The following is a 12,895-nucleotide window of genomic DNA, read 5'->3' as shown; positions in this document are numbered from 1 at the left end:
TGTCTCGGCTTGCCGGTACTAGGAACTCGGCGGGACGGTTACCACACTACTGGTAACCTCTCTAATCTAAACTATCGGGCTATGAAAGTGGGTTTGCTGCATTCCTGCTATTATATTCAGTATATTTCAAGCTCTATTCTTCTCATATTTTAGATCCAGACCATTCCTACTGCCATGTACACTATCCTATAATCAAGTCCCATTGTCTTAGAACATACAGCACCTCATCAGGATCGCGGCTTAACTTCTCTGTTCCATCCTCTTTCTGCGTGCCTGTCCCGTCCGGGCAACTCTGCCCATCCAGCCATTCTGTCGCCTTTTCTGGGGTTCCGAAGAAGAGGGCCTTGTTCTTGTGGAGTACTTTCAGCTTTGCCGGGTACATCCGCATGTACCTGTAGCCCACGGGGGGGGTGGGGGTCCTGGGGGGGGTGGTCCTGGTGGTGGTTTCCTCGTGCGGGCCCTGTGCGTTCTTTCCACCGCGAACCCTTGGGTGAGTGCCCCTCTCTCGATTTCTTGCAGCAGCATGGTCTCTATATAGTCTGTGGTGTTTGGGCCTTCTTCACCTTCTGGTAGTTCACATCTTCCTGCACCGCTCCAATTTTGAGTTCAGCCATAGCTGCCTCCAGCTTGGCTTCCCACGCTGTTTTCAGATCCGCAATTGCGTCTAGGATCTGCTGATCGTTGCACTCTGGTGTGTTGTCTGGTGGCGGGTTCTTGTCTGTCTTCCTAGTCCCCTCCATTGACTGGGGTGGTTTGGTGAAGTCCTCCATCGTTGCTTGTTTGCCTTTTTATTTGGGCAATTTGGAAGCCAGTCTAGGCCCCCTGGTACATTGGATCACCGTAGTTTGAGTCAGTTTCCTTGGCCCTTCAATGTACAGAGGTCTGTGTAGATGCTGCCCGCACACTGGTGGTCTGTACTATTCTTCCAATGCTGATTTGCACCAGGTGATATTTGTATCGTCTGGTACTCCCTCTGGTTGCTTCCGGGGCCCAGTATTCTATAGCAATCAGGTCCCGTGCTCCGCCTTCCTTCTTCCGGCACGCTCTGCGCCCTCGGGTACTCGGATCATCAATCCCCTTGGTCTCTATTTTCGCCCGGATTTAGTTCCACGTGCTCAATATGGAAACCCCTCTTATTGTTCGGGACAGTTGGGTTTTCCTCTTTTATTTTAACCCAAATAAGTCTAACCAAAACAATGTCACCTGTGTGTCGATCTTCTCCTTCCGCACCCTTACAGTGCTCATTTGGCTACCAAGGCAGGGGTGCTTTTTAAGCACTCATGGTCCCGGAGTGATTTTATCTCCTTGAAGGCATGCTGTGGAGTGGGCTAGTGACAGCTACAAGTTACTTTTGGCTGCCCGTGGGCATCCACTTTTCCCACATTAGCAACCCAAGCAGGTGGTAGCCATTGTGGTTCTAATACATTTTTTAAAACCCTGCTCCAGGCATTTTGTTTTGGGTTTTACTTTGTCAGTGTGGATGACGAGGCAGTTTTGCTGATGCAAGTTTCTCCTGATCCTACAAATGCAGCCTGGTTGTGTTTTTTTTGGGGGTGGTGGAAATTCCATTTTTTTAATTTAAGGGTTTAAACACTGGGCATACTTTGCTACCGTATGTCTCATAAAGCAGCGTCCTTACCCATACTCTTACGTAAGTAATGAAGCAAGAAACAGTGTAGAACAACAAAACACACATGCCACAGTAATCACGTGCTACCGCGCTCGTCTGCTCCACCAACAGAGCCCTGCCCCAGAGTGTACCCCCAAATTAAAACTAGTTAAGAAGTGTTAAGTAACCGTAAGTCTCTCAACCGAGGAGGACGCAAAGACTTTATTCATGAGATTGAATGTATTCCAGAAAGCTCCCCCATTTTAAAAATAACTGGTTCATGCTATTGAAAATAGAGTAAGTCACCCTCTCACATATTAGTACCTGGCGAGGGCGCATGAGGGGTGGCAGCCTGCCAGTAAATGAGGCGGCTCAAACCGGGGGCTTTACCACACTTACACAGGAGGAGCACACAGAAGGAGCCCAGGAGCTCAACCCTTGTTGCAAGCTGCAGGAGCAGCACCTTCTCCTACCCCGGACTGTGATCCGGTCGTAAGGTAAGCCTGTGGGCTTCCTGAATCCGTGCAGCTGACTCCCCATTGTTTATGATCGGAGCCTGTTGCTCCATACTACAATTCCGGGCCTTAATTTTTGAGGCACTTTGAATGCAGCCGAGCATTATTTTATGCACTAGCAACCAGTGCATCCAGAGTTAACCACGAGGGTTAACATGTTATAAGATGGCCGCTGCCTAAATTTGAATTACCCTACTGCACACGATCTTCCCCTGGTTGTGGATTGGCTGCCCTCCAGCACAACCACAACCAGGAACGCCGGCAGGCGAACGCCGGCCCACCTCGAAGGCACACGAGGAAGGCTAATTCCTGTTGAAGCCTGGAGACTCAGAGACCGACGGAACTCTGCCAGGTGACTCTCATACCCATATCTGCATCTACACCACCTGCTCTTCCACATAAGTATATCCCAAGCTGTGTACCCGGAACTCGCCGCAGCCAAAGCCCCACGTACCTGTATTACTCTCCCCTTCCACACGGAGTACTGATCACTTGAAACACTGCTCTAACTTCTGGCCGCTGCTCCGATCCCTGACCCAACGCAATGCACCGATCTAGCCCACCCGGACCTTGTGCATGCCCGTTCGTACGCATTGCAAATATAACTACAATTACCAATGTAACATTGCCTGTATTGTGTTGATATGCACCACAGCTTTGTATGCTTGTATGATTACTCGCTTCGAAAGCTCCTTGCGTAGAAATTAGATGCCACTGTGAACTCCTCTAACCTCTGCTTCCTCGCACTGGTTACGTCCTTACCACCTAGCCCTTGATTTCCCGCGCCACTTGGCTAATGCTGCGTATCACCTTGTTGACATCACCTGATCGCCCCACCATCGGACCCGATGCAGGCATACCGCAACAGTGCGTTCTTAATTATTCTGACGGCCTGGCGTTATCTCGCTCGCACCACAGATCCTATCCAGTGACCTGCTTCTGCCTACTTGCGCCATCTATTGAAAAGCTATAACTGAACGGATCCACTTGTTTGTTGATGAGTTAAAACGTTAAATCAGAATTGTCCTGTTTGATAATATTCTAATGCGCCAGTACTGAACCGTCTGTTTGAAGCACCAGACCTGAACTGCTTGATTGCTGTTGCCCTGAAGCAACCTCACTAAAATGTCTTGTTTGATAATGTTCTGATGCACCAATACTGAATTGCAATTGCTTTCGGATGTTCTGAACCGCCAGAAATGAACAAAACTACTTGCCTTGCTTCATTCTATTGAGGAGCTTTAATCTGACTGTTTACATCTGCTAGTGAAGCCCGATATACCTCTGCTCTCGCCTCTAATATTTTGGCACAGCAGGCCACTGAAACAACACGGCCCTCCCATTCTACCAACCTCCAGGAATTAGTAATCATTCATATAATGTATATTCCAGGTATATGTTGAGCCCTACTGAGGCTAATCCTCCACCTCATCTACTCAACTAGTCATGTAGGCCCAATCTTCACCTCTGCCTCCGGAGATACCCTACCGTCTTACCTTATGGCCTATACCCATCCACCCACTCCACTTTCCCACTCCTCTACACTACCCAACATGACCACCCCCTGGAGTCCTTCTACTAGAAATCTCAGACTACGTGCCTGGCTACCCAAAATATTCGAACCCCGTGCCAGGGACTCTCTCCCGCCCCCCTCCCCATCCCCACCAAACTTAGCAACTGGACTATACCTGAGCACCAAGGCACACCCACCTTACTGCCCACACAGCGACCCACACACAACCCAATTAACACCCAGGCCAAGCACAATCTTGACCTTCTGACCACTTTGCTAACCCCTACTAAGAACTCCACCCCCTCATTAGAGGCGCCCTAATAAACACACGCTCCATGGTAGCCCATGCTACAGATATAGCAGACCTATTTGAAAAACCGGATTTCTTAGCCATCACTGAGTCCTGGCTCCACACAGCCGCAGGCCCAGCCCTTACGGTAGCCATCCCGGAAGATTAGACTATCCTCAGAGCTGACAGAACTGAAAGTAGAGGCGGAGGCCTCGCAATTATTGCCAAGACTCGCCTAAACTTGAGACTTGCACCCTCAGACAAGTCCAATTCCTGCGAATTGCCAAACTGCCCACGGTTAACTCCCAAACCCTCATCATTCACCTGCTCTACAGACCTCCAGACCCCCTAGGTTCATTTGAGGAGGACCTTATAACTATCCTCACCAATAACTTAAAGAGCCTTCTTCTAGGTGATATTAACCTAGGCTTTAAAGACCCCAAAGACCCCCAGGCCACTCTTATTGACAATACCACATCTGAGTTAGGATTTGTCCAAAGAGTGACCCTCCCCACCCAAAACAAAGGGAGGACCCTTGTCTGGGTGGCGGACTATAATTGTTCGGCCTCCATCAGACCTCCCCCAGCCCTGGTCCGACCACCATATCATCTCCTTCTCCCTCAAGACCTTAACCCCGACCATCACCAACAACTCACTAGCCCCAGCTATACCCACGAGAAATGAGAAAAACATTACAGCTGAAAAACTCATCCTCCTTATTATCCCAACTCTGAACTCACTCACAAACTTCTAATCCCCATACCCTGGTAGATTAATACAACAAAATCATGACATCAGCCTTGGACTCCATCGCTCCGCTGAAACTTAGAAAAAGCAAGCCTAAAAGGCATCTTAACTCATGGCAAAATAACCACCCTCTACAAAAAAGAAATCATACTGGCCAAGCAAGAGATCTACAATTTAAGAATATTGCAAGCTAACTCCAATATAAAAGAATTGTTTACTATCCTCAAAGAGCTGGAAACTCCCTTCCCAGTCCCAGACACGTGTGAAAGATGAACAATGGTGTACCAGCATCCAAAATGCCCTCTCCAATAAAGTGTCAGGCCTACAAGTCAAAATTAACAAGAAATAATCCCTCCTCTGCACCACCAGTGCTGCCAACACCTCCTCCCCAAAATCCTAAACCCAACTGCCCCCCCCCCCCCCCCCCTCGCCTCAGCTTTTCCAAAGTATCCACATTAGAGGTTGAAAAAACCATTCTGACCCTTCGAATTGCGAGGGTGACCGCTGCTCTGTACAAATCATTAAGGACTCTGCCAGAGACCTCTCCCCCTTCATTACCAAGCTAATTAACTCTTCCTTCTCATTGGGTACCATCCCCAGCAACCACAAAGTCTTGGGTTCTCCCCCTACTCAAACCATCCTTAGACCCCTCAATACCTACGAACTATAGACCCATCACCACCGTCCCCTTCCTGCTTAAAATACTAGATAAAATGGCCTATCTTCAAATACAACAATACTTATTAAAAAAAAAACACCACCTGGGAATCAGGCAGTCAGGATTCAGACCACAACATGGGACTGAGACAGCTCTCATTGACCTCAAGGCACATTTTTGATACTCTGTGACAATGGGAACACTGCTCTACTACTTCTACTTGACCTTTCAGCTGCATATGATTTAGTAGACCACAAAATACTATGCAACCACCTTGACTCGACAGCCCACTTTTCGCAAGAGGCAATAGGATGGATTCAATCCTTCCTCAACAGGTCCATGCGCGTGTCCTCCACTACAGCGACTACTGACCCAATACCTATCACCTGTGGGGTCCCCCAGGGCTCATGCGTCTCCCTCACTCCATACAATGTGTTCACAAAGCCCCTTTTCGATGATCTCGATGGTCTTGGTATCACCTACACCAACTATGCTGATGATACCCAGATCCTTATCCCGCTGACGGGAGATTACGACAAGGATTTGGCCTTGGTGAACAGTGTACCTCATCAACCAGGCATGGATGGCCTCTCATAGTTTATGCCTGAATGATAAGACGGAGCTAATTCTCCTTGGCACCACCATCAATTTAAACAAACTGGATCACAAATACTCAAGCTTCATCATAGACGGCAACTCGATTAACGTAGCCAAAGAAGTTAAAACACTAGGATTTTATCTTGACACCACCCTTTGCTTCCACAAACAGGTCAGCTCCATGGCCTCCTCCACAGCCTACACCTGTAAATTAATTAGAGCAGCCAAACCCTTCCTCTCTACCCATAGTTGCACCACTATAGCCAAAGCCCTAATCCTATCTAAACTGGATTATTGTAATGCCTTATATGTTGGAGCTAACAAATATGTTACAAACAAAATCCAAATCCTGCAAAATAATGCTGTGTGTAACTCCACTACAGCTCACATTGACCCCTCTTGAGATAAGCCTGGCTGCTCAACACGTTACCAGAACTGTGTAGTACAAGCTTATAACAAAGGCTGGGTTTCCTATACCTGTAGTCCGTTGTTTGTAGTGTTCCCAGAGGGTACTGCATACAAACCTTGCCTAACACAGACAACTCTGGGAGCTGTAGCCAAACCAGTTCAAGGTAGCAAGGCGAGTGGTCAAAGCTAAATCTCAAGAGGTGGTGAACCTGTAAGTGGGGGGGGAAGGGGCTTCAATAAGTACACACAGTGAAAAATCAAGGAACACACTTAGACATTGTTATAAAAATACTTCTTAACGGCCATATAAAATCATGTAATATTATCACACAATATTATCAAAAGATGCATGTATACAATCACTGGAGTAGGGCAAAATAAATAACAAGCGCCCCTACAAAGGAATATAAGTATCTGTATGTATTACTACAGGTACAAAAAGATAAAACACTAACTTTAGAAGTCCATCTGCCCAAATGTTCACCAAAGTTCCACATGGCTTTGTCAGACAGGAAGAAATTAGTGTAGGGCTTCTGGGGTCCAATAAGAGTTCAATGAGTAGAGGACAAGTTATTGTAGCTAATTGAAGTGTCCCCCACTTTCGGAATGCTTGTACAAGCAAGCAATGGCAAAACCGAACTGTTATGAAAGTTTCTTAAAGTTACTAAACTTTTAAAAGGGAGCTAGGGGTTCAGGTAAGTACTGTTACAACTCACCCCCTTGCTCCAATTCTTCTTAGGACTTGGCAGGTCTTCTGAAGTGTCCACGTTTGCTTTCCCCGCCTTCAGCTATGGTCCTTATTCCCAGGGGCTGCAGGTTCGGGCACTTCTCTGGTCAGAGACAAATGCTGGTGCAAGGTCTACACGTTGGAGAATGCAGAACTCTATGCAGTACAGTACTGAATGCAGGAAAGCTGTTTTGGGCGATGGCCACCAATGCACGGCGACACAGGGAGACACACTTGCCATGGCCTACTTAGCCTCCTTACTCGGGTCCCCTCGATGCTGGAGCCACAAAATGTCAGGAAAGAGTCCAGTAACACAGGCAGTTGATCCCCAACGTTCCAGTCCTCAACGCGCAACGGCAATGTCTGCAGCACGGTAGCCCAAATTCTGAACTGGGCAGCCACTGGGTGATCCAGGGGCACTTTCAAGGGCTCTTCTTCGCAGGACTCTGAGCTGACGTTGAGGATAAATGTTCCCTTCACTCAAAGGGTCGCAGCTCCTTCGCAGGATGTTAAGATCGTTTATCTGACGTCCCAGTAAGGGCTTAGTAAAACCATTCAACTGAGGCAGTACAAGACTCCACTCTTAGTATAAGGCTGTACCACCTGAGTTCGTGGTAGTATAAGGCTTTACCACCTGAGTTCTTGGTAGCATAGACATAGCAGCCAGGCTTATCTTAGGAGGGGGAGAGGGCTGTAGAATCAGTACAAGTGAAATTGTAATACAAATGGTCCAAAGAAACACGAACACCATTTGTGAAAATAAAGGATTTATTTAAATGCATGTAGGCCCAGATACATCTATGGGTAAATAAGTACTATCTCACAGTATATGTAATCACAGTCCAAAACACAACACTATGCTTGAAGGTGCACAGACCAAAGTATATACTTATTGGGAACCTTTTCATACACATTCAGCATAGGTCACACCTATTCTTGGGGAGTAAAAACCAATGGTTACATTCATAATTACATTCAGTAATGCAAGGGCAGTAGACCCTACCAGTTGTACCGTGACTCTCAGTACAAATCACAATCCGTCAACTGGACAATATACTTTTTGTGAAAAGTGGAACACTTATTCCAGGTACAGTAAAAGCCTATAACTACTTTTGTGATAAAACAGTTATACTAGGTGAGTAAAACCGAAGGATGTAATATTCAGTTACAGGTGCTTTTGAGATCTGTGAAACACAGATTGAGATAAGCAGTAACTCTTGTAACTTATTTCTGGGATGATACACAGTTAACTCAAGGTAAGTAAAACCCATATACTGTTTCATTCTCACAAGGAGGCCAGGTTAGATCTTTCCCAGCTATACAAGTAACTGATGTATGACTTATAAGGGACAGTTAGAACCACATACTCTGGGTTAGATAGCACAGGGAAAGTAAAACCCAATGTTACACTTTACTGAATTACTCAGTTATTCTAGGTAGGCAACAACCTAATACAGATGTATTCTGGACAGGCTATCAGCAAGTCGAGGGAAGCAAGACCCAGTTGTGGGCACTCCTACAATTATCCTGCATAAAATCTGGTGAAACCAACACATTACTTTTGGGAAGAGGCACAACCTAATCGCAGAGTAATATGCCTTCACATCTACTTTCTATTAGAATGGCAAAACGGTTTCTAAGGAAAGAAAAGATGTTAACCATACTTTTAAGAATAGTGCGTCACACATCCAAAGTAAGCAAGAACTTTTGTAACGTTCACTCTTAGAGTTAGTTACCAACCAACTCGTTACAAGTAACTTTTAAACACTTACTTTCTTTTCTAGGCAAAAAGTCCAATCCCTTAAAAGTCTTTCTCTTATTCTTGGAGCATGAGTTTTCTTAGTGGCAGAAGGGGGTCACTAGGATCTAGTGACCAACAAGCAGTGTCAAGATAGGTTAGAAGTCTGGGCAAACAGGTGAGTACATTACTTCTAGGGTTAGAAGAGGGTCCAGGGGTTCGCAGAAGACACCCTAGCAGGATTCTAGCAGTAGAACTGGGTGCACTGGATGAGAGGCCTCCCCATCACAGAAATCACCCCACAGCTAAACAGAAATCCTAACAGACTTAAGGTAAGTACATACCCAAACCAACACAGTATCTCAGCATTGAAGAAGATTTTGCAGCCGGAGGACTTCAGGATCTGCAACCAAATATCCGGTCAGTGGATTCCTTGTCATGGTGACTGAAAGTAGGACCTCAGAAGGAACTTTGCAGCAGGGATTGATGAAGAAGACTAGGCAAGGTTTTCCTTGCAGCTGAATGTGGTTCTGCGAATTTGGCCCCTTTTTACAGAGTACAGAAGAAGACAGAAAATCATGGTTTAATTCTCATCATTATAAAGGTCCAGCACTCTGAGAGGACTTTTCGGACTCGATTTGTGTCTCTGGAGATCCACCGGGATGCCCACAAAGTTTCAGCGAGGTTCAGAATTCAGAAGACCGTACACTGCACAGTGGCTCGAGGTCCCAGGGTATTGGGGTATTGTAGCAATGCAAGGTCACAACAACGTGTGGCATGGCTCAAAATGCAGGTCTTGAGTCTAGTGGGTCTCACCAGGCTCTAGGTCAGGATTTTCGTTTTCGGAGTCACCTGGTCGATTGGAAGGAAGGGCTACAGCCGGCTCTGGTTACACAGCAGGATCTCTGGTCTCTGGAAATCGTATCTGCCGCTTTTCCTTAATCATCCTCTCCGGTTTCGGGTCAAGTGGTCAACTTTTCTTCAGCTTCCAGGTTTGCAGTATTTATCAGGAATTACAATACAACTTCTGCATTCTCTCCCTGCATTTTTCAAGAAGGGGCAGTCTAGTTGTCCAATCAGGACAGCCAGCTCCCCACTGGGATTTGTCTCCATTCAGGCAAGGAGGAAGACAAAAGGATGTAGAGTTTTGGACTCCTCCCTCGCTTCCTGCCCTCACAGACAGACTGGAGCCTGGGTGGGAATCCAGGGGACTCGGCCGAAGATAAAGATCACACAAAGGAATTTCTCGCCCTGGATATCAAGAGAAGGAACAGGAAAGGACAAGAAACACTAAAATGGCAAAAAAAAGAAGACTGGGGACATTTTGGTAAAATGAGCACCCTTCGGTGCCTTTACTGTCACTGTGAACACAGCCTGCGCTAAACGTGCATCAAATTAATACAAGGTATCACTGCCACCAGCCGTTGAAGGTAAGATAAGGTTGTCCCTGTAACAAAATTGTTAGTTTTAATGTGAAAGGGGATACATTGTTTCTCCAACAATCCACATAAGGTGGGATGTGCTGATCTTACACAAAAACAGGTAGGATAAAAAGTATCCCCCTGCCCTTGGTAACATCTGTTAAGCCAAGGAAAATAAAGGCGGAGCTCTTGGAACTCAAGCAACACTAAACATAAAGAGCATGTATGCTTTAACAGTAAACGGTAGATGCCTGAACTGTTGGAGGAAAGCAGAACTCCAAAAGTAAATGCCAAAAAGAGTTAAAAAAGGGTCCCCAGGAGCAGAGTGAAAGAATGAGTGAGCGTGGAAAAAGGTTCCCACTCACACAGAACATTTCAAAAATCCATGTGTACCGGATAATGTGCTTGGGGAAGACTCGCAAGTTGAGATAATTTCGAAGGTCCTACCTTCTGGAGAGTCAATCTGGATTCTCTTGTGACCCTGACGTATGCTGTATCAAAAGTGTTTGGTTTTCCTAAGTGCTGCATGGTTTGTACTTTCTTGACGGTTTCTTTTAACCTGATGCAATACCAGATATTTTGTAGCAGTCCATCTCCTAGGAGTGAGCCTGACTGCTCTTCTGCGTTAACCATTGAGAACGTTTTGTTCACTTTCTTAGTGAACATCCAGTTCTCCCATTTGGGATATTTTTTTCGTACCCCTCACCAGAGGGCTGTGGGGAAATAAAACCTAACAGTTAACATTGTGTTTTTGACAGGTTCTAATTCCCTGACTTGGTAAACTCGGCCCTCAAGTACGTTTTATGAACTTTGACTTCTTATGAAGTCGCTGCCCTTCAGGTTGTCCTAAAAAGCTACTGAGCGGCAACATACTGCATACCCATTTCTGCTGTGTAACGAGTATATTTTGATGCATGTACTGTGTGGACATTTCTTACTGTGTTTGTATACTACCCTTCTGCCTTTTGTACTACTGTGCTCCCTATTTGAGAGTATTGACTTTACTGCTGTGCCACAATTAATCCCTGATTAGTCGCATCATACACCAAGATGCCCCACAATCAAGTTTTGCTAGAATTTTTCTGAAAATCCTTCATACTTACAGGTTGGGAAAGGGTTGGTAAAATTGCTCAGAAAAACAAATTGTTCCAAAGTGCTTACATCAGACTTCAAGGCATAACATAAGCAGTGTACGTTTGCTAATCAAATGGACATGTGTGTAGCAGAGTTAGCTATTTAAGTTGTCCTCTTCAATGAAAGCACAGCTTGCCCTGCATTCCTCTTGCCCTCGGTGCTCTCTTCATCCTTTTTTTTTTCTGTTCACTTCAAGTGCTATTGGAGAGAAAGTGCAGCAGTAATCATCTCCTCCACTCTAAGTGCCAAAGGCATGCGTGGGAGTGCTAGGCAAGAATGTCTTTCTTTTTTTAATTGCAATTGAGAAGTAATCGAGATGATACTTTTATTCTGCTTTTTGTATCCGGTCTGGCAAAGACCAGTATGTGTCAAATTTATATTTTTTTTAAAAAGAAAGCCATGCAATTCCAATGCTAAAATGTAAGATGTTACATAATGCATAATTACAGTATTGATACTGTGAGACACTGCATCATCTCATGCTTTACAGTAAAGCTTAGGTTAGTGTATCTAAATTTCATAGTGCCAACTATATTTAATTTTGTTGGGGAAGATGCATCATATTGACAAGTGACCACTTTGAAAATGTACATGATCACATGATATGCTTTTGACGGTAAACCTAGTTCTGTAACCTGCAAGTTGCATACATCTTTCAACTGGTGTGCAACCCATGAGCAAACCCATACTCCTTGACATTCTATGTTATCACCCTGTTGCTTTATATCTGGGACCCTGAAAGTGAGATGACCACCAACTACAACATTCCACCTAGTTGGTCAGTTCTGTCTGCTACGCGATCCACTCTGCTTAGTCTTTATTTCCTCTTACATGACGAATACACAAAGCGAACTAAATCAACAGTTCCAACCAGTCTGTACATCTAAAAGTCTACTGCAATACCAAACACTAGTTCTCCTCCAGAGCACACTTTGCTTAAGGATTATGAATGTATTATATATTACCACCTGCAGGAGACAGCTGTCCAAACTGTTCTCAGAGCCTTTTTATCATAGCTATTTATTTGTGTCCATTGATGCAGCAAACTTTTTACATTTTACAGACACAACTATGGCTCAGTCTTTTCGCCCACTCGCACAGTTGAGTAGATTGTATGAAGGGCGAGCAGCATTTACAAGACATGTTTGAAACTTTTATTGAACATTTTTTGTTTGAAGTAAATGTCCAACACAAGTTCACTGTGAATGTGCCAAACAAAGTGGATTTATAGTGATATGCACCATTTTAATTTTGTTCGCTGTTGCTATGGGTGGAGTGGCCTCACTCCCCTCACTAATGTCTTATTTCAGCAGTATGCGAAACTGCTGCATTATTGCTCATTTCATGTCTTGTGTACAAATAACATCTCGGGACATTAACAATATTAGTACAAAATTGCTAATTAAATGGGTCAGTTTGCTAATCAAACATTTCTTAATTGGCAGAGACTGCTCATTTTTGAAAACTAATTTATGCCTTGGATTTACAGCTTAAGGCTTCATGCATAATACTCCTCTTTACTCTCCACCCCACACCCTA

General features: G+C 45.1%; 1 protein-coding gene across 2 annotated transcripts in view; it reads left to right on the top strand.

The window, feature by feature from the left end:
- Positions 1–12,895, top strand: part of POLDIP3 (DNA polymerase delta interacting protein 3) — a 388,271-nt gene that overhangs the window by 234,047 nt on the left and 141,329 nt on the right. The gene's annotated exons all lie outside the window — the stretch shown is intronic.

This window comes from Ambystoma mexicanum, chromosome 3p (genome assembly GCF_040938575.1).
Source record: "Ambystoma mexicanum isolate Mex_15411 chromosome 3p, UKY_AmexF1_1, whole genome shotgun sequence".
In the NCBI taxonomy this organism is placed as follows: domain Eukaryota; kingdom Metazoa; phylum Chordata; class Amphibia; order Caudata; family Ambystomatidae; genus Ambystoma; species Ambystoma mexicanum.
This window is presented reverse-complemented; position numbering and strand designations above follow the sequence as displayed.